The sequence below is a fragment of the Lycium barbarum genome, chromosome 3 (genome assembly GCF_019175385.1).
Source record: "Lycium barbarum isolate Lr01 chromosome 3, ASM1917538v2, whole genome shotgun sequence".
NCBI classification, from domain to species: Eukaryota; Viridiplantae; Streptophyta; class Magnoliopsida; order Solanales; family Solanaceae; genus Lycium; species Lycium barbarum.
The window spans coordinates 39,290,112-39,317,080 of record NC_083339.1 but is presented as its reverse complement, the minus strand read 5'-3'; the positions used below and the strand labels follow the sequence as shown (position 1 = coordinate 39,317,080).

The 26,969-nt window shown below is 41.1% G+C and overlaps 1 non-coding gene across 1 annotated transcript; it reads right to left on the bottom strand.

The window, feature by feature from the left end:
• Window positions 1–17,368: 17,368 nt before the first annotated feature.
• Window positions 17,369–17,474, bottom strand: LOC132634478 (small nucleolar RNA R71). Its single transcript, XR_009580197.1, has one exon. It is a non-coding gene; the product is annotated as a small nucleolar RNA R71 (small nucleolar RNA).
• Between the last annotated feature and the right edge of the window lie 9,495 nt (window positions 17,475–26,969).

The window sequence follows — 26,969 nt, the reverse complement described above, 5'->3', positions numbered from 1 at the left end:
AATGGCTACATTGGCTGGCATCAGCGCTGTCCCAACCCATCGACCCCTCTGATCGCCAATCAATGTCGTCCCCATATTGATGGCTTCCTTAACAAAAGCGTCAAGCCATTCCAAGCTCTTCAATGAAGCGTCTGCCTCGTCTGTCAAACTCTCAATTATCTTTTGATCATATTCTATCTTTGCTTGATGATCCATTTCTCATCCTTCTTGTTACATCTCTGAGATTTCAGATTGTAGCATTGTGAGTGGACTAGTGCAATTTTTAGGTGAACATGAAGTCCTTATGAGATTAAGGATATTATTTTATAGCTTTAAGAGCGCATCACAAGATTTTGAAGTCATATGAATCGGTGGAACTGAGTTTGTCAAAGGAAGTGAAATGCAAGTCATGTTTGGAAAGGTTTTCGCAATAATTGAGCTAATGTTTATTTAGCAATGTCTTGAGGAGGATATATAGGGCCTCTTAGATGGTTAATGAAGTGTTATATAAGTGTCAATAAGGTTCCATAAGGACTTGGAGTTGAACGAATCGACGCGAGAAAATTTCAAAAAAATTTGGGTTGTACGACCACTTATGCGGACCGTATACCTGATACAGCCCGTATAATGGTCTGTATAACCATTCCAGTGAAGGGTGCAACCATGGTGGGATTATACGGTCCATATAAATGGACCGTATAAATCGCCATATAATCAGGTCGGGGAGTTTTTTTTCTTTTTATATATATAGACGACCCTTGTTCTTATTTTTCATTTCCCACTTTTTTCCAAACTCTTAAAAGCTCTAGAACCTTCCTCTAAGCATATTCCACACAAACCCAAGAGAAATCAAAGATCAAATAGCAAGAATGAAGGTATTCAAGTGTTGGGAGACTCACTAGGGTTTGTAGAATTCAAGAATTCCTTGGGAATTGAAGTTAGAGTTTCACTCAAGTTGGTAACTTGATCCAAAGCTCATTCTTGTGAGATAAGAGGTTAGTTTTCATGTCTACTTCATGTTATTAATCATGCTTTGTTGTTGAATAACTTGGGTGAAGGAAGAAAGTAGAAGATGAAGCTCAAATATAGATTTAATGATATTTTTGAGTAGTAAACTAACTCGAGTAATGATTCTTAGTATGCTATGAGTATAATCTTGTTGTGGGTGGTACTAATGATGTTGAGGAAGTATTGCATGTAAGTGAATATGGTGTTGTGTTGTAACTATTGTTATGAATGACCTTGGAAAGCAGCATTGAGGATTGGACGATGCTTCACTTGAATGAAGCCTCTTGATTATGGTATTGTTGGTAACGTAATTGTTGTTTGGGAGTTGTTTTGACTTTGGTAGGAGTGGATAAAATAGGGGAAATGCTGCCCAATTTTCGCTAGTTCATGAATTATACTAGTTTAAACTTAAGGGTGTCTTTGAAAGCCTAACCATGTGTGAACCCTCTTAAATGTAGATTCCTCGGGCTTTGGAGGTGAACGTTAAGTAGTTATGAAGACATAAATGTATGCAAAGCTAACCCTTCTTTCTTAAGGCATGATCCTGTCACGACCCGTCTAGAGAGCCGCGACGAGCACCCGGTGCTAGCCCACCCGGGCACCCCTTAAGTAACTTTTATGCTTACATCTAGGTGAGCCATACAATTAAACATATAAATCTATTCGTTCATCATACCAGTCCCATTGGACGACAATGCCTTTATATAATGATTGGCGTCTATGCCACATCAACGTACATGAGCCGACAAGGCTATCAAAATGATATACAAAATATGGGCCGACAAGGCCAGACATATCTAACCATATACAAGTGACTACGAGCCTCTAAGAAGAGTATAACATATCACATGAGCGGGACAGGACCCCGCTGTGCCCATAATTATGTACACAAAAGAATTAGTACCCCAAAGCTATGGCTCCGAATGAAATGGAGCTCTGCGAGGTGGTCTCTGAGAATACCGCTATGGATCAAGCCCGTCTCCCTGTGCACCTGCGGGCATGACGCAGCGTCCACAAATAAAAGGACGTCAGTATGAAGAATGTACTGAGTATGTAAAGCATAGTCAATATCAATATGGAGGCATAGATAGCAACATAAGAAATAGCATAGGATGGGAGATGGCAATATCATCGTCATATGCACTTACTTGCCTTTCATAGGAACTTTCCCTTGCAAATACGTATTTGTGTACATACATCACTATCCGTATTCTACCATAATGCTCGTACCATATTTGTGCTCGAATTCGTATACACGCCCTTATTCACATTCATATACATGGTCATATCATATTCGTATTCATATCATATACATAATCATGTCATACACATAGCATTTACATAGCATACCCGACCACGTAGGATCGGTGTTTCATACATATCCTTATGTAACATACCCGACCACGTAGGATCGGTGTTTCACGTACCCGATTATATATAGGCTCGGTGATCATACATACCTGGCCAACCAAGGATCAATGTTACACGTACCTGGACCTATCAAGGCTCAGTGTTGTCCATACCCAACTGCAGTGGTGTGCGCGCGTTACGTAAATATACATACATATACATCTATACATATACTACCCGGCCATATAAGCTCGGTGTTCCATAATAGTCATACATATACACAATAGCTCATAAGCATCTTTACTTTTAACCCCATTATCATTTCCGTCATCTTTATTATCATTATAGCCATCATCAATACCATTATCACTATCATCATAATTCATTTCATCTACTTTAATAGGACTACTCGTCATGCGAGGAACTTAGTACAATCGTAGCGTATCAAGAATCGTGAGCTTACAAGCTCGGAAGATCAAATCATTTGAAAGACAACATACTCGTATAGAGGATTTAGATGTTTGGCCAAAGAACCATGCCTTATGAAAGAAGGGTTAGCCTTACATACCTTTCCGTTCGACTATTTATCGCTTGTACGTTTCCCTTCAACGATCGCGTTTCTACCTTCATTAAAGTCATACTATCATTAGAATCGATAGCTAGCATCTATGACTAAAACTAGTGATTATCGGACAACATCTCCTCCATAACGTATCTCAACTCCCAAACGTCAATAATAAACTCACGATGCCATAACAATAGCCATTACTCGTTCACATTATCCATATTTCTAGACTTACATTCAATTCATCCATAACCATGGCCCTAACACACACGACGTCCATTTACATACATTGTTCATCTCATGTTCTCAACATCATTTATATCGTATCTACATCACAATATATCAAGACCCATAGCTCAATTCATACTATTTCTCAAAATGACACTATTCCATATTCGTGACTCATTTTTATATACTCTTCTACAATCCAAGTATTTCAACTCTTAACTACCTTAAACAATATAGAAATATCATGAATCTTACCTTAAATGTTGTAGGAACAAGCTTTAGTTGATAATACTCCACTTTGAGCAAAACCCTAGTTTATCTCCATTTGGATTTCTTGACCTTGGATGATCTTGATGGTTTTCTTACACTTGATTCCCTTGATTTATGTTGTTGATCACCAAATATCCTTGAATTCTTGTGGAATATATGTAGAGAGATGTTCTAGAGAGAAGGGGTGTGATGTAGAAGTGAAATGAAATAAGCCTTGGTCCCCTTGTTTAATGACTTAAAAATTTGATTTGAAGTGCACAGTAGTCGTAAACTTGGTTTACGGTCCGTATTCCAGTTTACGGACCGTCCTTCGTGGTCGCATTTAATCATATCAGAACCAGAAACTCAAACTGAGATATGGTGATTTAAGGACGCAGTTTACGGGCCGTAAACCACTTTACGGTCCGTATTTTGGGTCGTTTTTAACCATTTGCTCATTTGGCAGAAAGTTGAAGTTTTGGAAGCCAAAATACGACATGGCAGTTTACGAACCGTATACCACTTTACGGTCCGTATTTCATTTTACGACCACTGGCAAGAATACAAACTTGCAACCTTTCACATTTCCAAAACCTATGATTATTCATTATGGAGCATAACCTCTCTCTTATTGCGATTGCCTTCGGAATCTCACTTAGGGTCGTCAAATGTTATTTCTTACTCGCGGAAACATTGCACACTCGTACTCATCACTAGTTCATTCACTTGCGTACCAACGGAAGATTTTCCGAGGTGTAACATTCTTCCCCCCTTAAGAACATTCGTCCTCAAATGTTAAAGTCTTCGGGGATTCTATAAAAAAAATTCCAGAGTTTCCCCTATAATATGGCACTACCATCCTATCACAACAACCCATAATTTCGATGCCTCACAGGGCCACAACACTATAGCATACAATTTTGGCCACGCACGACCCAAAAATCATAAAAGGAAAACATACATACCTTAAAATCTTGACGTCTCATCTTGGACTTCTTCCAAGGGCTGAAATAAATGAGGGTATTTGGATCACATACTTTCTTCCGCTTCTCATGTCATTTCTTCTCGTTTACTGCTTCTCCATAAAACCTTAACTGAGGCCACTTCTTTGTTTCTAAGCCTCCGTACTTGCCTATCTATTGTGGCAATGGGTATCTCTTCATAAGATAACTTTTCTGTCACATGTACATCACTTATTGGCGCGATCTTAGTAGGATCTCCTACACACTTCCGAAGCATCGAGACATGGAAAACCGGATGGACTGACTCCAAATCCGGAGGTAGATCTAATTCATAGGCTACCTTGACCACTTTTCGTACAATCTCATAAGGCCCAATGTATCGGGGACTAAGCTTCCCCTTTTTGCCAAACCTCATTACGCCCTTCATAGGTGACACTTTCAAGAATACCCAGTCTTTCACTTTGAATTCCAAGTCTCTTCGATGATTATCCGCATAGGACTTTTGGCGACTTTGGGCTGCTAACAACCGATCTTGTATGAGCTTAAATTTCTCTACAGCTTGCTGGACCAAATCCGGCCCTATCAATTTAGCCTCTCCTGTTTCAAACCACCCGATTGGGGATCTACACTTTCGCCCATATAAAGCTTCATACGGTGCCATTTGAATGTTAGAATGGTAACTGTTATTGTAAGCAAATTCAATGAGTGGCAAATGATCATCCCAATTTCCTCCAAAATCTATCATACATGCTCGTAACATATCTTCAAGAGTCTGAATAGTACGTTCAGCTTGTCCATCGCTCTGTGGATGAAATGTCGTGCTAAGGCTCACTTGGGTCGCTAAACCCTCTTGGAACGACGTCCAGAAATTAGCTGTAAACTGAGTCCCTCTATCGGAGATAATAGATACTGGAACACCATGGAGTCTCACTATCTCTTTAACATATAGCTTTGCATAATCTTCTGCCACATACGTCGTTCTGACGGGTAAGAAATGAGCTGACTTTGTGAGTCTATCCACAATCACCCATATGGAATCATGCTTACGTCGAGAACGGGGTAAGCCTGAAATGAAGTCCATGTTTATCACTTCCCATTTCCAAGTTGGGATTTCTATAGCTTGCAACAATCCACCCGGCTTTTGGTGCTCGATTTTCACTTGTTGACAGTTGGGACATTGAGCCACAAATTTTGCTATATCTTTCTTCATCCCATTCCACCAATATATAGACTTGAGATCATGATACATTTTCGTCGCTCCAGGGTGGATAGAATAGCGGGAACAATGGGCTTCCCTCATTATTTGGTGGCGTAAGTCTGCCACATCGGGAACACATAACCTGCCTCGACAGCGGAGAACTCCGTCTCTTGAAATATCAAATGATGACTCCTCTTTCTGGGGGAGTGTATCTCTGTACTGCATTAGCATGGAATCTTCGTATTGTCGCTCTTTCACATCTGCTACTAACGATGAGACTGCTGAATTCTGAATAGTAGCTCCCCTGCTACCTGAGTCCACCACTCGAACTCCTAGGCTAGCTAACTGCTGGAGCTCACGGGTCATTCCTCTCCTCTCTGGTCGTACATCACATAAACTTCCCATCGATCTGCGGCTAAGAGCATCAGCTACAACATTTGCCTTTCCAGGGTGATACAAAATATCGACATCATAATCCTTTAGCAGTTCCAACCATCGTCGTTGCCGCAAATTCAACTCTTTCTGCTTGAAGATGTACTGGAGACTCTTATGATCTGTGTATTTATATCCACATGGACACCATATAAATAATGTCTCCATATCTTTAATGCATGAACCACCACAGCCAATTCTAAATCATGGGTCGGATAATTATGCTCATGTTTCCGCAATTGCCTTGAAGCATACGCAACCACTTTACCATGTTGCATCAATACACATCCTAGCCCAACACCTGAAGCATCACAATAAACAACATATCCTTCCAATCCCTCTAGGAGTGTCAAGACTGGGGCAGAAGTCAATCTATCCTTCAACTCTTGGAAACTACGTTCGCAAGCATCTGTCCATTGAAACTTAGCTGATTTCTGGGTCAACTTTGTGAGCGGTGCAGAAATAGAAGAGAAACCTTCAACAAACCTCCTGTAATAACCTGCTAAGCCCAGAAAGCTACGAACCTCCGTAGGAGTTGTGGGCCTTGGCCAAGTCTTCACGGCCTCAATCTTTTGACTATCCACTTGAATACCATCGGCTGCAACAGAAATGCAACTAAGTTCAACCAAAACTCGCATTTGGAAAACTTTGCAAACAACTCTCGAGTCCGAAGAACTCCAAGGACAGTGCGCAAATGATCTGCATGTTCTGCCTCGGATCTAGAATACACCAAGATATCATCAATAAATACGATCACAAATAAATCCAGGAAGGGCCTAAACACATTGTTCATCAAATCCATAAATATTGCCGGTGCATTAGTTAGCCCAAATGACATCACCCGGAACTCGAAATGACCATATCTTGTTCTGAAGGCTGTCTTAGGGATATCTTTATCCCTAACTCTCACTTGATGATACCCGGACCTCAAATCAATCTTTGAAAACCATTTGGCGCCTTGCAATTGATCAAGTAAATCATCAATCCTCGGAAGAGGATATTTATTCTTAATCGTCACCTTATTCAATTGCCGATAATCAATGCACATTCTAAAGGAGCCGTCTTTCTTTCGAACGAACAATACGGGCGCTCCCCACGGGGATGAACTAGGCCTAAAGCCTTTATCAAGCAAATCTTTCAATTGCTCCTTCAACTCCTTCAATTCTGCAGGTGCCATTCTATAAAGAGGAATAGATATAGGCTTAGTGTCTGGCAACACATCAATAGCAAAGTCAATCTCCTGCTCGGGAGGAAGGCCTGGAAGCTCTTCCGGGAACACATCCGGAAATTCAGTTACTACGGGAACTGACTGAAGGGTTGGCGATTCAGCTTCCATATCTTGAACTCGCACTAGGTCATAAATACACATCCCTTTGTGACCATCTTCCTTGCTTTTAGATAGGAAATAAACCTACCTTTTGGTGAAGCCGTATTCCGTTTCCATTCTAAAACTGGTTCTCCCGGAAACTGGAAACGAACCATCTTCATTCTACAATCAACATTGGCATAACAAGAAGCCAACCAATCCATGCCCATAATGACATCAAAATCTACCATCTTTAGTTCATGCAAGTCAACTATAGTACAGCGGTCACATATCACAACTACACAATCTCTATATACTCGGCTAGCTATTACCGATTCACCCACGGGTGTAGACACCTCAAAAGGTTTGATCGACTCCGGCTCGACTTTAAATCGACCCACAATATATGGAGTAACATAGGACAATGTGGAGCTCGGATCAATCAAAGCATATACATCATGAGAGAATACCGATAATATACCTGTGACCACATCAGGAGAAGACTCAAGATCTTCGCGTCCAGCCAAAGCATAAATACGATACTGAGGACCGCTAGAAGTGGGAGCTCTCCCTCTACCTCTACCATGGCCAACTAGCGCATGTGAACCTGGCCCCATAGGGCGCATAGAAGATGAAGATCCGGCTACTGACCCTGAGGGCTGGGTCCTACCCTTACCATGAACCAAGGGGCAATCACGCATGATATGGCCTGGCCGACCACATGAATAGCAACCATCTGAACCCGATCGGTATTGACCCCAATGCAACTTCCCACACTGGGAACATCATGGCACGGGCGGCCTTGCCTGACCCAAATCACCTCTAAACTGGGACCCTGAAGAACTCAGACTCGGCCCCGCACGAGCAGATCTATAAAATTTATGGCCTGAAAACCGTGGAGGTGTACTGGTCATAGAGTAGCCAAAATGCCCGGGAAACTTCTGCCTGTGCCCACCTCTAATCTCACTCATCGGACCCGAAGATCTGGCCCTCTTGCCATGGCCCCTATCTTGCTCACGTTCCCTTCTTTGTTGTGGCAGGCTTTCTTCTAAGTTTTGAGAATGGGCCTGAATGCGTGCAATAGCCATATTGTCCTGAAGGGACACAGTCAAGCATCGATCCATCAAGTGTGGCCCTAAGCCTTTTACAAATCGGTGCACTCGGTCGCCCATATCCGCTACCATGGCCGAAGCATACCTAGCTAAGGAATTGAAGCGGAGACTGTACTCTAGAGCACTCATACTACCTTGCCTCAAATTTAAGAACTTATCGGCTCTAGCTCGCCGAACTTCCGGAGGCATATAGTGTCGGAGAAAAGCATCAACGAACTCTTGCCATACCGGGGGAGGTGCATTGGCTCCCCGTGAAGCCATCCAAACCGTATACCACTGGATCGAGACATCTCTCAATCTATACGATGCTAACTCCACCGACTCGGTGTCTGAAGCATGTATCAATCGAAGCGTCCTTAACATACCATCAATGAAGTTCTGAGGGTCCTCCTCCGGCTTTGATCCAAAGAATTCCGGAGGGTTCAAAGTAATGAAGTTACGGGCCCTTGCACTCACAGCCCTGTCACCTTGCCCTGTACTTTGCCGCTGAGTCTGAGCAGCAACTAACTGAGTAAGCAAATGTATGGCCTCTTTTACATCTTGGCCTGAGGCATCCGGTGGAGAACCTAGAGGTGTTGGAGCTGGGGCGGAGGCTCCCTCACGCTCCTCAGTAATAGGCACTGTCTGGGAGGACTGAGATTGAGCCGCACTCTGGGACTCAATTTCCTTTACTACCAGTGGCGGTGCTTTTTCCACCCGCTTTTCTGCCACCGTCTTGCCCTTTTGGGCTGCTGTAGCTTTTCTCTTTCTAGGCATCTCTGAAATACACAACACACGATTAGGGAACAAGAATTGCTTATATCATAGCTCTACCGCACGATTTCTTATGAAGAAAGAAGGTCATTCATTCCTAAAATGTCTGCAGCTTCTTTTCTATAAGTGTGGCGCGCAACACAACCATAACCAAGACTCTACTAGACACGGCTCGTAGACACACCCTAGGACTGAACTGCTCTGATACCACTTTTGTTAAGACCCGTCTAGAGGGCCGCGACGAGCACCCGGTGCTAGCCCACCCGGACACCCCTTAAGTCACTTTAATGCTTACATCTAGGTGAGCCATACAATTAAACATATAAATCTATTCGTTCATCATACTAGTCCCATTGGACGACAATGCCTTTATATAATGATTGGCATCTATGCCACATCAACGTACATGAGCCGACAAGGCTATCAAAATGATATAAAAAATATGGGCCGACAAGGCCAGACATATCTAACCATATACAAGTGACTACGAGCCTCTAAGAAGAGTATAACATATCACATGAGCGGGACAGGACCCCGCTGTGCCCATAATTATGTACACAAAAGAATGAGTACCCAAAAGCTATGGCTCCGAATGAAATGGGGCTCTGCTAGGTGGTCTCTGAGAATACCGCTATGGATCAAGCATGTCTCCCTGTGCACCTGCGGGCATGACGCAGCGTCCACAAACAAAAGGACGTCAGTATGAAGAATGTACTGAGTATGTAAAGCATAGTCAATATCAATATGGAGGCATAGATAGCAACATAAGAAATAGCATAGGATGGGAGATGGCAATATCATCGTCATATGAACTTACTTGCCTTTCATAGGAACTTTCCCTTGATAATGCGTATTTGTGTACATACATCACTATCCGTAATCCACCATAATACCCGTACCATATTTGTGCTCGTATTCGTATACATGCCCTTATTCACATTCATATACATAGTCATATCATATTCGTATTCATATCATATACATAATCATGTCATACACATAGCATACCCGACCACGTAGGATCGGTGTTTCATACATATCCTTATGTAACATATCCGACCACGTAGGATCGGTGTTTTACGTACCTGATCATATATAGGCTCGGTGATCATACATACCTGGCCAACCAAGGCTTAGTGTTACACGTACCTGGCCCTACCAAGGCTCAGTGTTGTCCATACCCAACTGTAGTGGTGTGCGCGCGTTACGTAAATATACATACATATACATCTATACATATACTACCCGACCATATAAGCTCGGTGTTCCATAATAGTCGTACATATACACAATAGCTCATAAGCATCTTTACTTTTAACCCCATTATCATTACCGTCATTGTTATTATCATTATAGACATCATCAATACCATTATCACTATCATCATAATTCATTTCATCTACCTTAATAGGCCTACTCGTCATGCGAGGAACTTAGTACGATCATAGCGTATCAAGAATCGTGAGCTTACAAGCTCGGAAGATCAAATCATTTGAAAGACAACATACTCGTATAGAGGATTTATATGTTTGGCCAAATAACCATGCCTTATGAAAGAAGGGTTAGCCTTACATACCTTTCCGTTCGACTATTTATCGCTTGTACGTTCCCCTTCAACGATCGCGTTTCTACCTTCATTAAAGTCATACTATCATTAGAATTGATAGCTAGCATCTATGACTAAAACTAGAGAAAATCGGACAGCATCTCCTTCATAACGTATCTCAACTCCCAAACGTCAATAATAAACTCACGATGCCATAACAATAGCCATTACTCGTTCACATTATCCATATTTCTAGACTTACATTCAATTCATCCATAACCATGGCCCTAACACACACGACGTCCATTTACATACATTGTTCATCTCATGTTCTCAACATCATTTATATCGTATCTACATCACAATACATCAAGACCCATAGCTCAATTCATACTATTTCTCAAAATGACACTATTCCATATTCATGACTCATTTTTATATACTCTTCTACAATCCAAGTATTTCAACTCTTAACTACCTTAAACAATATAGAAATATCATGAATCTTACCTTAAATGTTGTAGGAACAAGCTTTAGTTGATAATACTCCACTTTGAGCAAAACCCTAGTTTATCTCCATTTGGATTTCTTGACCTTGGATGATCTTGATGGTTTTCTTACACTTGATTCCCTTGATTTATGTTGTTGATCACCAAATATCCTTGAATTCTTGTGGAATATATGTAGAGAGATGTTCTAGAGAGAAGGGGTGTGATGTAGAAGTGAAATGAAATAAGCCTTGGTCCCCTTGTTTAATGACTTAAAAATTTGATTTGAAGTGCACAGTAGTCGTAAACTTGGTTTACGGTCCGTATTCCAGTTTACGGACCGTCCTTCGTGGTCGCATTTAATCATATCAGAACCAGAAACTCAAACTGAGATATGGTGATTTAAGGACGCAGTTTACGGGCCGTAAACCACTTTACGGTCCGTATTTTGGGTCGTTTTTAACCATTTGCTCATTTGGCAGAAAGTTGAAGTTTTGGAAGCCAAAATACGACATGGCAGTTTACGAACCGTATACCACTTTACGGTCCGTATTTCATTTTACGACCACTGGCAAGAATACAAACTTGCAACCTTTCACATTTCCAAAACCTATGATTATTCATTATGGAGCATAACCTCTCTCTTATTGCGATTGCCTTCGGAATCTCACTTAGGGTCGTCAAATGTTATTTCTTACTCGCGGAAACATCGCACACTCGTACTCATCACTAGTTTATTCACTTGCGTACCAACGGAAGATTTTTCAAGGTGTAACAGATCCCATTGTTATATACCTTCAAGTGTAAATCCATAAATGTCTTCTATGACAGCTTCATTCCTAGAATCACTACAACACATAGCTCTCGGTACTCCCATGAAATCATTGATTCCATCCTATGAAAACTGATCCTCTAAGGGAATGATATAGAGAAAATGATGATGCTTCTACTTATGTGTGTGTGTGTGTGTGTCTATATATATATATATATATATATATAAAGCTATGTTGTAACACCGAGTCCCTTTGAGGTCGGGTATGCTTCACACCAAGTCCTATATGGCCGGGTATGATATCTATTACGCGCACAGCACTGCAGTTGGGTATGAATAACACCGAGTCTATTAAGGTCGGGTATGTTACACAGCAAGTCCTATTAAGGATGGGTATGCCATAATGGTGATGCTAAGTATATGTGTATGTATATGTATATGTATGGAAAGTCTTCTTCAAGGAAAAAGGTAAGTAAATATGATGAACACCTCAATAGGTACTAATGGCTCTCCTATCTCATGTTATCATTCCTGGTTTTATTATGTTATTACCTATGCTTTACATACTCAGTACATTATTAGTACTGACGTCCTTTTGTTTGTGGACGCTTTGTCATGCCCGCAGGTGGATAGGGAGACAGACTTGATCCTTAGGCTGCTTTATTCAAAGATCATCTAGCGGAGCTCCATTTGATTCAGAGCTGCAGCCGTTGGTACTATTCTTTGTGTATATATATGGGCATACTCTTCCTATAGGCTCGTAGACAATTATGTATAGTTAGAGATCTTTTAGTCTTGTCGACTCATATTTTGTATATCATTTTGTTAGCCTCGTTGTCTTGTGTATATGTACGTGGGCATAGTTGATGATGTTGATATAAAAGTGCCTTAGCTAGATGGAAATTGTATTATTGGTACATAGGATTGCGAGTTAGCCATGTGGCTCACCTAAATGTGATTGTGGGAGTATGATGAGAGGTGCCCGGTGGGTTAGCTCCGAGTGCCCGTCATGGCCCTTCGTTTGGGTCATGACACTTCTATTCGTCATTTCATTCTTCTAACTTGAATTGCATTCGCGGCATCGCTATCCTCAGGAAATTTGTATAGATATGTCCCAGGAGTGGCAGTACCAGCTAACTCAGCCCTAAGCCACTCGTAGTAATTTTCATCATGACTCGGATTGTTTGGATCCTTATGCAACTCATCTTCCCTTATCACATTCTTCCAATCTTTCTAAGCATCTTTTATACCTTCAATACGACCTTCTTCATAATCTCGTACAAACTCTCCCATATACCCACATTTGGAATAACCTGTCTCATGCCAAACTGTCTAAGTACTCTCAATGGTGCGTAGGGTCTGATTCCCCAAAATCCCATAAGCGGTAGACATGGACGCCTACGGCTTTTAACACAAACAGTCTTGGAATGAAAATCAGTTACCCTCCACTTGATATATTCTTCTCTCAATCTGGAAAAGATGTGATCCCATCATTTTTTATCTTGAACCCCACAAGGCATAGCAGCGACTCCCAAATCAGCCTCTCTCAGGGCCGGATCTCGGTGGTAGATAAACCACTCTTATCTAAATGCTTAAGTATCCACCATTGGACTAGGAGGTTGCAACCCTGGAAATAATAATAATAGTTGCGGCACTCTTCCAAAGCTCGTTACATCTGATAGGATAATAGGTATGATGTCAAAATATTTGGTAAGCCCATTCGTTGTAACTCCCCTAAGGACAGCATGGGAAACAAAGACAACCCAGATGTCAATAGCTAGGGAGGCATTTAGTGGAAATACCATGGTCCCCAATAGACAGATAATAAAGGCTAGTGTTTGGTTAGCTTCCTAGGACTCGAGTGAGGAAAACTCAAGGATGTGGTTTTCGTACCCCTGTTTCGATGAATACCGCCCAGATAACTCTTTAAAGGCTATAGTGGGTCCCTGTGCCCAATCGGCTTTGTTGACAGCAAACATGTCTCTGAATTCTTTTGGGGTAGGTTTATGAGGGATAAGAATATTTTTAGCTAATTTCTTTTCGGATCTGTTAACACTTCCTACACTTTCCAAGACATCTCTAATCTCCTCTAAAGTGGGAGTCATCTCTATCTCACCAAATTTGAACACCATTCTGTCGTTGTCCCAATAACCAGTAATGATCTCTAGCAGTCCTAGATCTCCAGCCATATCCATCAACGAAGTCAGATGCCCTATACAACTCTTAACTTCTTTCTACTGATCATTAGTCAATTCTTCCCACCATATCACTAAACTTGGTGATGGGCCCACAATCATATCAAACTACACATCATGAGACATCTGCAACACAAAACACTGTTAGTTTCTCGCCCCCAGGAACAGTCATTTATTTCACACATGGCACAATAATTCTTCCAAATAGCAAATAGTGGGATGCAGTGTCTTCAGGTTTATACACCATCTGAACACAGTAAGGTGTCTTTCCTGTCCGATTTAGGTAGGTCTGAGATATCTAAACCAATCTATGGTCAGCATGCACTATATCAGTAGGGATTTGGTTCCGCTCTACGCTAATTTTTCTAGAGTGGTTTTCAAATGAATGACACAGGTTACCCAAGTGGACAAGCTGAGGGTGGGCTCTCTAAGGCTGTGGAATGACCGCATGCCCACTCGACCTTAGAGACCTCCAAAGAAATATATTAAAGGTTTTTTAGTGAAGGTGTGATCGCAGCTCATCCGGCGTCGTCATCCTTAAACAAAATGTAAAATAAATGCCAGGAATGACGGAGTATGCATGCATGAATGACAGTTATATTTTGCGAAAATTTAAATACATAAAAAATTTATATCACTTAAACAATTTATATCATACAAACACACAAATTATTGGAACCTTTATGGTTAGAACCTTAAATTGTCCCCAGCGGAGTTGCCATCTATAGCAGTTCTATTTTTTTCGATTCGTATATGCACTTGCCTCATTTAAAAAGGAAAGTGTCTCGGGGAAGTACGGTTGTCAATCGTACCAGGAAAATGGAAAAAATATACTTCTACGTGGATGGTACTCTAAATGGACTTATTTTAGAGTCGCCACTTAATTTTTAGGAACTTAGGAAAAAACCAGTTCGAAAAGGGTTCATTTAAAGCAGTTAAGTTTTAAAAGAATCCTAATTTAACCAAAGTATGGGTAAGGGTTCTGGTGACCCCCCGGGGAAGGTGTTAGGCACCCCGGTATTAAGGATCCGTAAAATACAATTGACCTACGGGTTCTAATAATATGTCTATGTAGATATAAATTGGTTGTGATAAAAATAGTTATACTTTATATTTCCGCAAATAAAAATTAGTCTTTCATGCAAAAACGCCTCTTTTCAAAGGTAAAAAATGGTAAGCTTTTGCCCAAAATTGGACGTAGAGGGTATCAGACTAAAACACTTAGGCTAATACCCGCTTGATGTGCCCTGAAATTATGGCACATTCGATACTTTTTGGCTATCAGTTTACTTGTTTTTAAGCAAGTTTTGGGCTTTTTGATGTGTTTGTGACATGTTGCAGATGTTTAACGTATTTCGGGAGCAAGCCATGAAAATGGAGTAAAAAGTTGTGCAAAGAAAAGAAAACTAACTGAAGCCTGATCTTACGGAAGAACATACGGACCGTAGAATATTCACGGTCCGTAAAATCCATCGTAGGTGCTTGACAGAATGGGTTCAGACATGAAGTGGAAGTCTGGGCTGAAGTACGGGCCGTATAATATTTACGGTCCGTAAAACTCACCGTATGTTGATTCCAGAAGAGTCATAAAAGAGAAGAGGATTTACGGCAAATTATACGGACCGTATAATATTTACGACCCGTAAATGTGGATCGTGCAATCTGACAACTGGAGAGATTTTACGGAAGACTTCACTGATTATACGGACCGTATAAAATGTACGGTCCGTACATTGTTCCGTCGAGGGCAATTTTGTCATTCCTATTTTGCACGGCTTTGACTCTTATAAATACCTGATTTTAGGTTTCCTGTGATTACATTACCACATAACTCAGTTTTATTTTTCCTTAGCATTAGTTACTCATAGTTTTGAAGTCTTTTGGAGATTACAAACAATTGCAATTAATTTCTCTTCAATTCCAAGAAATCAATTGTAAGCATTATGATTCCCGTTATTTCTTATTGTTCTTCATCTATGAGTAGCTAATTTCCCTTACTAGGGTTGGGAACCCAATGATGGGTGTTTTGTGATTGGGTTTGTGATTTATATACACATAATGGATTACTAGGGTTTAGTTATTCTTCATTCTTCATTCATAATTAATGGTTGCAAACATTGATTAAAGCCATAAACCTTGATTTATTTGGGAAAATAATTAGGGTTGGTAAGAATAACTAACAAGGACTCAAAGCTTTAAAATTTGTTAATCAATTCACTTATGAATAAGAAGAATTTACATGGCATGATTAATCATTCTTCATAGTTACTTTCTTATATTTGGGAAAATCATAGAAAGACATAATCTTTATTTATTGGGAAATAGTAGAGATTCATATAGAGATTAAGTGCATTCATATAATGATCCATTAGAAGTATATCGAGATCAATACCCATGATCATACACTTTATCTAACGGGGACACAACCTTAGTTTCTTTTACCATAAATTTCCACCAAAACAAATAGATAGAAATTAGTTATAGAAAAAACCAACTATTACCAAAATCATCGGATTAAGACATTAGACCTAAGCTTAGCATCCTACGACTTTAGTAACCTTTTCACACCATATTCCCTGTTGGATTCGACCCCAACCTTGTTGGGTTACTATATTTGACAACGTCCGCGTTATACCATTAATAGGTGTAATTTGAGCGTATCAAATTTTGGCGCTGTTGCCGGGGAATACGGTTTTGAAATTACTAAATAGTGTTTTCTTTGATTGATGTATTTTTCTTATTCCATCACACCTTGGTTGCTACTCTGTGTAAACCAGGTGAACATGAATCAAAATCAGCAAAATCAACGTGCTGGTTACCAGGGGAATCGATTGAACAATCAAGCGAATGAATCAGATGATGAGAATATTTTCGCTGATCTTGTTCCAGAGGAGGACTATGCATCTGCTATTGTTCAGTCTCGAGTTGGAGCTGCTACTGTTAAAATTGACTCCTCTCTATACCAGTTGTTGAAACTTGAGGGATACTTTCGGAACTCTACCGAGAATGACCCTCAACGTCATTTGCAGAATTTTGTGGATGTGTGTGCTAATCACATCCAGAACAACGTTCCACAAGATGCTATTCGGTTGAGGTTATTCAAATATTCCTTAGCTGGAGAGGCAAGAACATGGTTTGAGAAGCTGCCCCGAAATTCGATTACTTCATGGGCAGAGATGGTGACTGCTTTTCTCACAAAGTGGTACCCTCCTAGCAAGAAAGCTGAAATTCGTGACAAGATATATGAATTTAAGCAGCAACCGGGGGAACAACTATCTGAAGCCTAAGAAAGATTCAAGGAGTATTCGCAGAAGAGCCCGAATCATGGTTTTCGGGAACAAATATTAATGGAGAAGTCCTACCAAGGGCTAGATCCAGTGACGCAGTCAGTTGCTAATAAAGCAGCTGATGGTTGTTTCATGAACAAAACTTATCGATGAGTGACAGCCATACTTAACAAGCTGACGACTCATAATCAGGCTTGGCACTCAAACAATGCTGATGTGGTACCGTATGGTAGTGCTATGATCCAGAATATAGTGAAGGAGAATCAAGATACCTAGCAAACATTGGCAGAACTTGCAACAAATATTTCCTTGCTAACGAAGAAGTTTGATGAACCCCAAATCAAGAAGGTAAATGTTTGTGAGGATGATACAGTTTTGACAAAAGGGATGTACTATGCTCAAGATGGTCCATTCCATGATGGGCTACCTATGCAGGTTGAAGATGCTAATTACGTTAATAACTCTCAAGGGGGTTACCAAAGATAGAAATACCAAGGTGGCTATCAGAATCAGAATCAATGGAGACCTCAGCAAGGTCAAGGTGCTTACAACAACTCTGGGAACTACAATAATAATGATGGTGGTGCGAACCAAGGGTGCTACAACAACAGCAACAATTTCGGGAACAAGAGTTCCAATCCTTATATACCACCGAAAGGGCAGTCAACAAAGAAAGGTAGTTCGAAGGTTGAATCAATGCTTGAGAAGATTCTGGCCAATCAATCTAAGTCTGAAAGGACTTTATCTGGGCTGAAAAAAATAGTGGGTTCCCATACAGCGGCTATTCAAAAGCTTGAGTCACAGATGAGGGATATTTCTAAAGAGCAACACCCTCCTAAAAAGGGAGGACTTCCGAGTGACACTATTCTAAATCCCAAGAATGCGGGAGGCGGGGTAGACCGTGTGTTTGCCATCACTACTAGGAGTGGTAAAACACTCCAGGGGGCTGCTGAGAAGGTGATTGATCTTGAGTCGATAGATGTAGAGGATGAGGTGCAGTCTGAAGCACCCATTATTGTTGATGAGAATCCTACTGACAAGAAGGTTGCTGATGTTCCAGAGATGGTGAAGGAAGCTAATAACACAAGCAAGCAGGCTGTAAAAGGGGATCTCCGCCCTTCGACGCAGCTTTTCAAATCTAAACCTCCCTTTCCTCAGAGGTTGGTAAAGAAGAAGGAAGATGCTAAGTTCGAAAAGTTTTATGATCAGTTGAAACAGTTATCTTTAAATTTCTCCTTCTTGGAAGCTGTCAAGGAGATGCCTGGTTTTGCTAAATTTTTTAAGGATCTGCTAACCAAGAAGAAGACGGTTCAATATGAAACCGTGAGTTTGACTCACACTGTGAGTTCCATCATTTCATCTACAACTGTTCAGAAAAAGGGAGATCCTAGGGCGTTCACCATTCCGTGTTCTATTGGGCACCATGATTTTGCTCGTGCGTTGTGTGATAATGGGGCGAGTATTAATTTGATTCCCCTTGCTATATATAAACAATCAGGTTTGAGGATGCCAAGGCCGACTACTGTGAGATTGCAAATGGCTGATAGGTCTATCAAAAGACCTGTTGGGGTGGTTGATGATGTAATTGTACGGGTTGGTGATTTTATGTTGCCCGCTGATTTTGTGATTCTTGACGGTGTTGTTGATCGGGACATTCCTATCATTCTGGGGAGATCTTTCCTTGCTACAGGGAGGGATCTGATGGATTCGGAGAAAAAAATGAAATCAAGTTCCGATTCAACAATGAAGAAGTGACTTTTCAGGCTAGCAAAGGGATGAAGTTACCAAGTGCTTACAAGAGTATTTCGGTAATTGATTCGTTTAATGTTATTGATGAAGCAGTGGAGTTCAAGATGGAAGAAGAAAGTTTGGGTGAAGCTCTGGCTGGTATTCTTATGAATTTCGATGTTGAAGACGTGGAAGGCTATGTGGAGACAATTAATTCACTTGGTGGGTTGGGCTCATATTCATACCACCCAAAGAAGCTAAATCTTGATCTGGAAAATAGAACAACTCCTCCAGCAAAGCCTTCGATCATTGAGCCACCTAAGTTGGAGCTTAAGCAGCTCCCATCATATCTGAAATATGAGTTTCTTGGTCCAGACAATACATTACCTGTGATTGTTTCAGCCCTATTGACTGAGGAGCAGATTTTATAGCTTTTGGAGGTGTTGAGGGAGTATAGGTGTGCTATTGGTTGGACCATAGCAGACATTCGAGGTATTCCATCTAGGATCTGTGAACAAAAAACCAGTTTGAGGAGGATAGCAAACGGAGTGTAGAGCATCAGAGGCGACTAAACGAGAATATGCAAGAGGTCGTCAAGAAAGAGATCATCAAATGGCTGGATGGAGGCGTGGTTTACCCAATTGCTGATAGTAAATAGGTGAGCCTAGTCCAATGTGTTCCTACGAAGGGCGGAATCACTGTTGTGTCGAATGCAAAGAATGAGTTGATCCCGACCAAAACTGTCACCGGATGGAGAGTTTGTATGGACTATCGCAAGCTCAACACAGCCACTTGCAAGGACAACTTCCCTATGCCCTTCATTGATCAGATGCTTGATAGGCTAGCAGGGCGTTCCTACTATTTCTTCCTTGATGGTTATTCGGGCTACAATCAGATCAACATTGCTTTGGAAGATCAGGAGAAAACCATTTTTACATGTCCATATGGGACGTTTGCGTTTAGCCGGATGCATTTTGGTTTGTGTAATGCACCAGCCACTTTTCAGAGGTGCATGATGTGAATCTTCTCTGACATGGTAGAAGAATTTTTGGAATTATTCATGGATGACTTCTCGGTTGTGGGGGTTTCGTTTGAAGACTGTCTTGGCCATCTGGGTCAAGTGCGGAAAAGATGTGAGGAGACAAATCTCATGCTGAATTGGGAGAAGTGTCATTTTATGGTGAAGGAAGGAATCTTCCTCGGTCACAAAATCTCTGAAAAGGGAATTGAGGTCGATCAAGCAAAAATTGATGTGATTGCAAAACTTCCACCACCTATCTCAGTCAAAGGTGTCCGAAGTTTCTTGGGACACGCTGGGTTATACAGGCGCTTCATCAAAGATTTCTCCAAGATTGCTAACCTAATGTGAAAGCTTCTTAAAAAAGAGGCAAAATTTGTGTTTGATGATAAGTGCCAGAAGGCGTTTGAGGAGTTAAAAGAGCGTCTCACTACTGCTCTTATTATTGTTGCTCCTGATTGGTCCTTGCTGTTTGAACTGATGTGTGATGCTAGTGGTTTTGCAATAGGTGTTGTGCTTGGGCAGAGGCACAATAAAATTATGCACCCGATCTACTATGCAAGCAGAACACTGAATGCTGCCCAGATGAATTACACAGTGACGGAGCAATAGCTGCTTGCCATTGTGTTTGCTTTTGAGAAATTTCGGGCCTACTTTTTGGGGTCCAAAGTAGTGGTTTACACTGATCATGCAGCCTTGAGATACTTCATGGCAAAGAAGGAAGCAAAACCGCGACTGATCAGATGGGTGCTATTGCTACAAGAGTTTGATTTTGAGGTGAAGGACCGCAAGGGCACTGAAAACCAGGTTGCTGACCATCTCTCTCGGCTTGAAAAGGCTGGGAGACCTTCTGATAAGCTTGATATAGATGTTGCTTTTCCGGATGAGAGGGTGTTGGCTGTGTCAATGGAGGTGGCACCATGGTATGCTGACATTTCCAATTATTTGGTAACAGGCATAGTTCCAGAAGATATCAAAGCCTACCAAAAGAAAAAATTCTTGCGGGATGCTCGGCAGTACTATTGGGACGAGCCTTATTTGTTCCGAACATACGCGGACAACATCATTCGGCGGTGTGTTCCTGAAAATGAAGTGATGGCGATTCTAAAGGTGTGCCATGACTCTCCTGTTGGGGGCTATCATAGCGGAAACCGGACTGCAGCTAAGGTACTTGAGTGCGGCTATTACTGGCCGACCATTTTTCATGAAGCTAATCTATTGGTGCGTGTCACGACCCAACCCCGTAGGCCATGAGTAGTGCCCGAGCTGGACACTCGTATACACACCTATTAGCTATATGATCAATCCACAACTAAACATAACATGGAACTTATAAAGACCAAAACATAGTCTCGGAGCTGTCGCGTAAATATATATATATATATATATATATATATATATATATATATCCAGCAACTTATCTCCCGAGGAGTCACAACTATCAACGGCTAACGCAGTACATAAGCCGATAAGGCTGCCTCTGCACATCAAAACATTAGGCAAGCCGACAAGGCTGCCACTACGAAACAATAACACAAGCACGCCGACAAGGCTGCTACAACAACATGACAATATATGCAAGCCGGCAAGGCTGCTACAGCGATAGAACTCGCATAATGATCATATATACAACTGGTCACATCTAAATACAACCCACATACATGTCTACAGACCTCTAAGAGTTTTAACAGTGCAATATGACAGGACAGGGCCCCGTCGGACCCCTAAACAACACATACACATATACATCAAAAAGGATCTGTACCAAAATCTGGGCTCCGGAACAACGGAGCTCTCCAAGATAGCAGAAAGGAAATCCTAAGCTGGCGGATCACCAAATCGAGTATCTGCACCTGCGGGCATGAAACGCAGCCCCCTCGGAGAAAGGGGGTCAGTACGGAATATGTACTGAGCATGTAAAGCATGAAAAACAATAAACAGGATCATAACTAAAACAGAATTATAGAAAATGGGTCCAATGTCCAGAATACCAAAACACTTGCCTTTGAAACATAAATCATGCATGTCAATATCATATATCATATATATATATATATACCGTACCCGACCCTCTAGTGAGGGACTCGGTGAGTAAAGTCATCATATGGCCTCCTGGCCACCATAACATATCATCATATCATATATATATATATATATATATATATATATATATATATATATATATATATATATACCGTACCCGGCCCTCTAGTGAGGGACTCGGTGAACAATGCAGTGAAACTGTGCATGATAACATACCCGGCCCGGGACTCGGTGAAAGATATATTGAGGCATGCACGAGCAGAGTAGTGAGAAACCATATGCAATTTAAATCATTATCAAGACTCAAACAGAATAAGAAGAAAAGGTTAACACTTGAGTATTAATAGCGGCAATCCTATACAGTATCCCTCGAATGTCATTATAGAATATATCAAGAGACTTAGAAGTCATAACCATGTATCAAGATCATATAAAACAATTTATAGAAGTCTAGACATTAGTTATTATAGAGTTCCTGAGAATAGGTGCTTATGTATCGACAGTTATCCAATGTACAGAAGCTTAAGAGGAAGGCTCAATCACTTGAGAATTGTAATATCAAGAAGTGAATAAGAATCATAAATATCACTCAAAGCTTATGAATGGAATTACCCCAAAGTTCATATCAGTCATCACTTAAGTCTAAGACATGCCAAAAGAAAGAAGGGACAACTTTACATACCTGTTAGCGACTATTCGTGAATCCTTTCGCCTCGTCGCTCTTTTACCCTATTTATATAAAAGTAACGTTATCGTTAGTAACTATATTTTCTAGTTTACAAATCTATAGCCTATTTATTATCGAACCTATATTTCAGCATATATATTCTCGTTTAGGGTTTTTTATTATCTAAAGATTTAGCGAAAATCCGGCAGCACTTCCCCTACATATTCGCCTATCCCAAATTTCCAATTGCTCTCTTGTTGACATAGAAATACCAATAACAACATATGGATGCAATCATATCTTCAATTCCTTCAATTCAACTAGAACAACAACATGTTCATATCAATACAACTTCAACCTTAACTCTCTAATTCTTTTCATTCCTTCACCATATAACCCATGACAACAACAACAACAACTATAATACAACTTTAAAATTAATTTACCACGCCTAATTAGAACATCCCCCTACACGTCTCAATTTACATTTCAACACCAACATCTACAAGTTCTTATATTCATCACATATCTACCAATTTATACGAGTTTAAATTGCCTCCAAAATGTGTATAAAAAGAGATTAAATCTTACCTTAATAAACTTGGCTCCTTAACCTTGCTAATCACTTGAATAATCACAAAAATTTAACACTTTAATTCTTCTCCATCACCAAGCTAACTCTCGGCTGGAAATTGCCATAGGCGAGAGCTTCTCTTTGCTCCTTTCCCTTTCTAAACTTTTTTCTGCCTAACTTTGTAATGGTTGCAAATGATGACTTAAGAGTCATCTTGTAACTTAATATACCTTTCACTTGGTGCCTACACGGGCACCCTAAGGTGTCCTCTAATTTGGTGATTTGCCTTTTTTTTATTTATTAAAAATCGGGTGGGGCCCACTTGTATAATTAATTTTAATTAATTTAATTAATTATTAATTCCCACTTAATAATATAATCACAATTAATTAATTCCTAATATCCAATAATAATATTTTTACACTAAATAAAATTTATAAACAATTAATTCTAATTTAGAAATTAAAAATTAAGGGTTCCTATTCCGTGTCCGGGAAGGGTTCCGTCTATAACTCGCGTCGATTCCTTTGCAAATAACTTGACGTATAAAAATACGGGGTATAACATCCTTCCCCCCTTTAGAACATTCGTCCTCGAATGTTGAATTGGTCCCGTAAGGTTCTATAAGAATTTTTGGAAAGGTTTCCCTTATCGTCATAACATATAGTTTTATCAAGCAATCAATATAACCAAGTGAGGAGTTTAAGTTACCTGTAGGCGTAGGGAACCATTAAGGGTATTTGTTCTTCATCTCCTCCTCGGCTTCCCAGGTCATCTCTTCCCTATTGTTGTTTCGCCATAACACTTTGACAGAAGCCACGTCCTTAGTTCGCAACCTCCTAATCTGCCGATCAAGTATGGCTATAGGCTGTTCTTCGTAGGCTAACTCCTCTGTCACCTGGATATCATCTACGGGAAATACTCTGGAAGGATCGCCTATATATTTGCGAAGCATCGACACGTGGAAGAATGGATGCACTGCTTCCAAATCAGCTGGTAGGTCTAACTCGTAGGCAACTCGGCCTACCTTACGGATAACCTGATAAGGCCCAATGTATCTCGGGCTTAACTTCCCTTTCCTGCCAAATCTCATAACACCCTTCATGGGTGACACCTTCAAGAACACCCAGTCAGCAACCTGAAATTCTAAATGTCGACGTCGATTATCTGCATATGATTTCTGCCGACTCTGGGCTGCCAGTGATCTCTCCTGGATAAGCTTTACTTTATCAACAGCCTGCTGAACCATAACTGGGCCTATCAACTTAGTCTCACCAACATCAAACCAACCAATAGGTGATCTGCACTTCCTCCCATATAAGGCTTCATACGGCGCCATCTGAATACTCGAATGGTGACTGTTATTATAGGCGAACTCAATAAGTGGCAGATGTTCATCCCAGCTACCCCTGAAATCAATAAAACAGGCCCGTAACATATCTTGTAGTGTCTGAATGGTACGCTCGGCCTGTCCGTCAGTCTGAGGGTGAAATGTTGTGTTGAGACTCACTTATGTCCCCAATCCCTCCTGGAAGTACCTCCAGAAGTTAGCTGTAAACTGGGCCCCTCTATCGGAGATAATAGCTGTGGGAACCCCATGAAGTCTCACTATCTCCTTGAGGTACAACTTGGCATAGTCCTCAGCTGAATATGTAGTCCTGACTGGAAGAAAGTGGGCTGATTTTGTCAACCTGTCAACGATGACCCAAATAGAGTCATATTTTCGCGGAGTGCGAGGTAAACCTGTGACGAAGTCCATATTGATCACCTCCCATTTCCAGGTCGGAATCTCCATCTCCTGTAATAACCTCCCAGGCTTCTGGTGCTCGATCTTAACCTGTTGACAATTCGGACACTGAGCAACAAACTCTGCTATATCCTTCTTCACTCCATCCCACCAATACAAGCATCTGAGGTCATGATACATCTTCGTTGACCCTGGATGAACAGAATAACGGGCATAGTGTGCCTCTCCCATAACCTGTTGTCGTAACCCCGCAACCTCAGGTACACATAATCTACCCTTGTATCGTAGCACTCCGTCAGGTGCAATCTCGAATGGGGTCTCTTCCTTTTGAAGAGCTGCATCTCTATGATGTACAAAAATGGGGTCCTCGTACTGGTGTCTCTTTATCTCTTCTACGATAGAGGACTCAACAACTCCCCGAACAGAAACCCTGCCACTATCCGAATCAGCCAAACAGACTCCCAGATTAGCTAACTGGAAAATCTCACGAACTATCTCTTTCTGCTTTGGTGGTACACCTGCCAAACTACCCATAGATTTACGGCTGAGTGCATTTGCTACGACATTGGCCTTTCCTGGGTGATATAAAATGTCAACATCATAGTCTTTCAGCAACTCTAGCCATCTCCTCTGCCGCAAATTTAGCTCTTTCTGCCTGAAGATGTATTGGAGACTCTTGTGATCTGTATAAATATCAACATGCACACCGTATAGATAATGTCTCCATATCTTCAAGGCATGAATCACCGCTGCTAACTCCAGATCATGGGTGGGATAATCTCTTTCATGCTTTCTGAGCTGTCGGAAGGCATAGGCTATAACCCTGCCATGCTGCATCAACACACAACCTAACCTAACACCCGAGGCATCACAATAACTAACATAGTCATCTGGCCCCTCAGGAAGTGTTAGAACCGGAGCCGTAGTCAACTTCTCTTCAACAACTGAAGGCTGCGCTCACAAGCGTCGGTCCACCGAAACTTGGCTGCCTTCTGTGTTAGCCTTGTTAAAGGCGCTGAAATTGAGGCAAACTTCTCCACAAACCTTCTATAATACCCTGCCAGACCCAGAAAACTACGTACCTCGGTAGGCATCGTAGGTCTCGGCCAAGTCTTCACCGTCTCAATCTTCTGTGAGCCTACCCGAATGCCATCAGCTCTGACAATGTGCCCCAAGAATGCTACTGCAGTTAACCAGAATTCACATTTGGAGAACCTAGCATACAATTTCTGGTGCTGGAGCACTCTAAGTACCGTTCTCAAATGATTTGCATGCTTCTCTTCTGATCGTGACTAGATCAGAATATCATCGATAAATACAATCACGAACAGGTCAAGGAATAGCTTGAACACTCGGTTCATCAAATCCATAAGTACTGCTGGAGCATTGGTCAGCCCAAAGGACATCACTCTAAACTCATAATGCCTGTGTCGAGTCCTGAATGCAGTCTTCGGGATATCTACCCCCCTTACTCGTACCTGGTGGTAGCCTGACCGTAAGTCTACCTTTGAAAACACTTAGCACCCTACAACTGGTCAAATAGATCATCAATTCTGGGGAGGGGATATTTATTCTTTATTGTCACCTTTTTCAGTTGTCTATAATCAATGCACATTTGCAGTGACCCATCCTTGTTTCCATGTGCTCGCTTTCATCTCCGTCACCGCATACCCTTTATTCTGAGCTTTCCCTTTAGAACTTTATAAATCTTTCTCATTCATCCTATACTCTGCTTTTCATATCATATTTGCCTTTATACCTT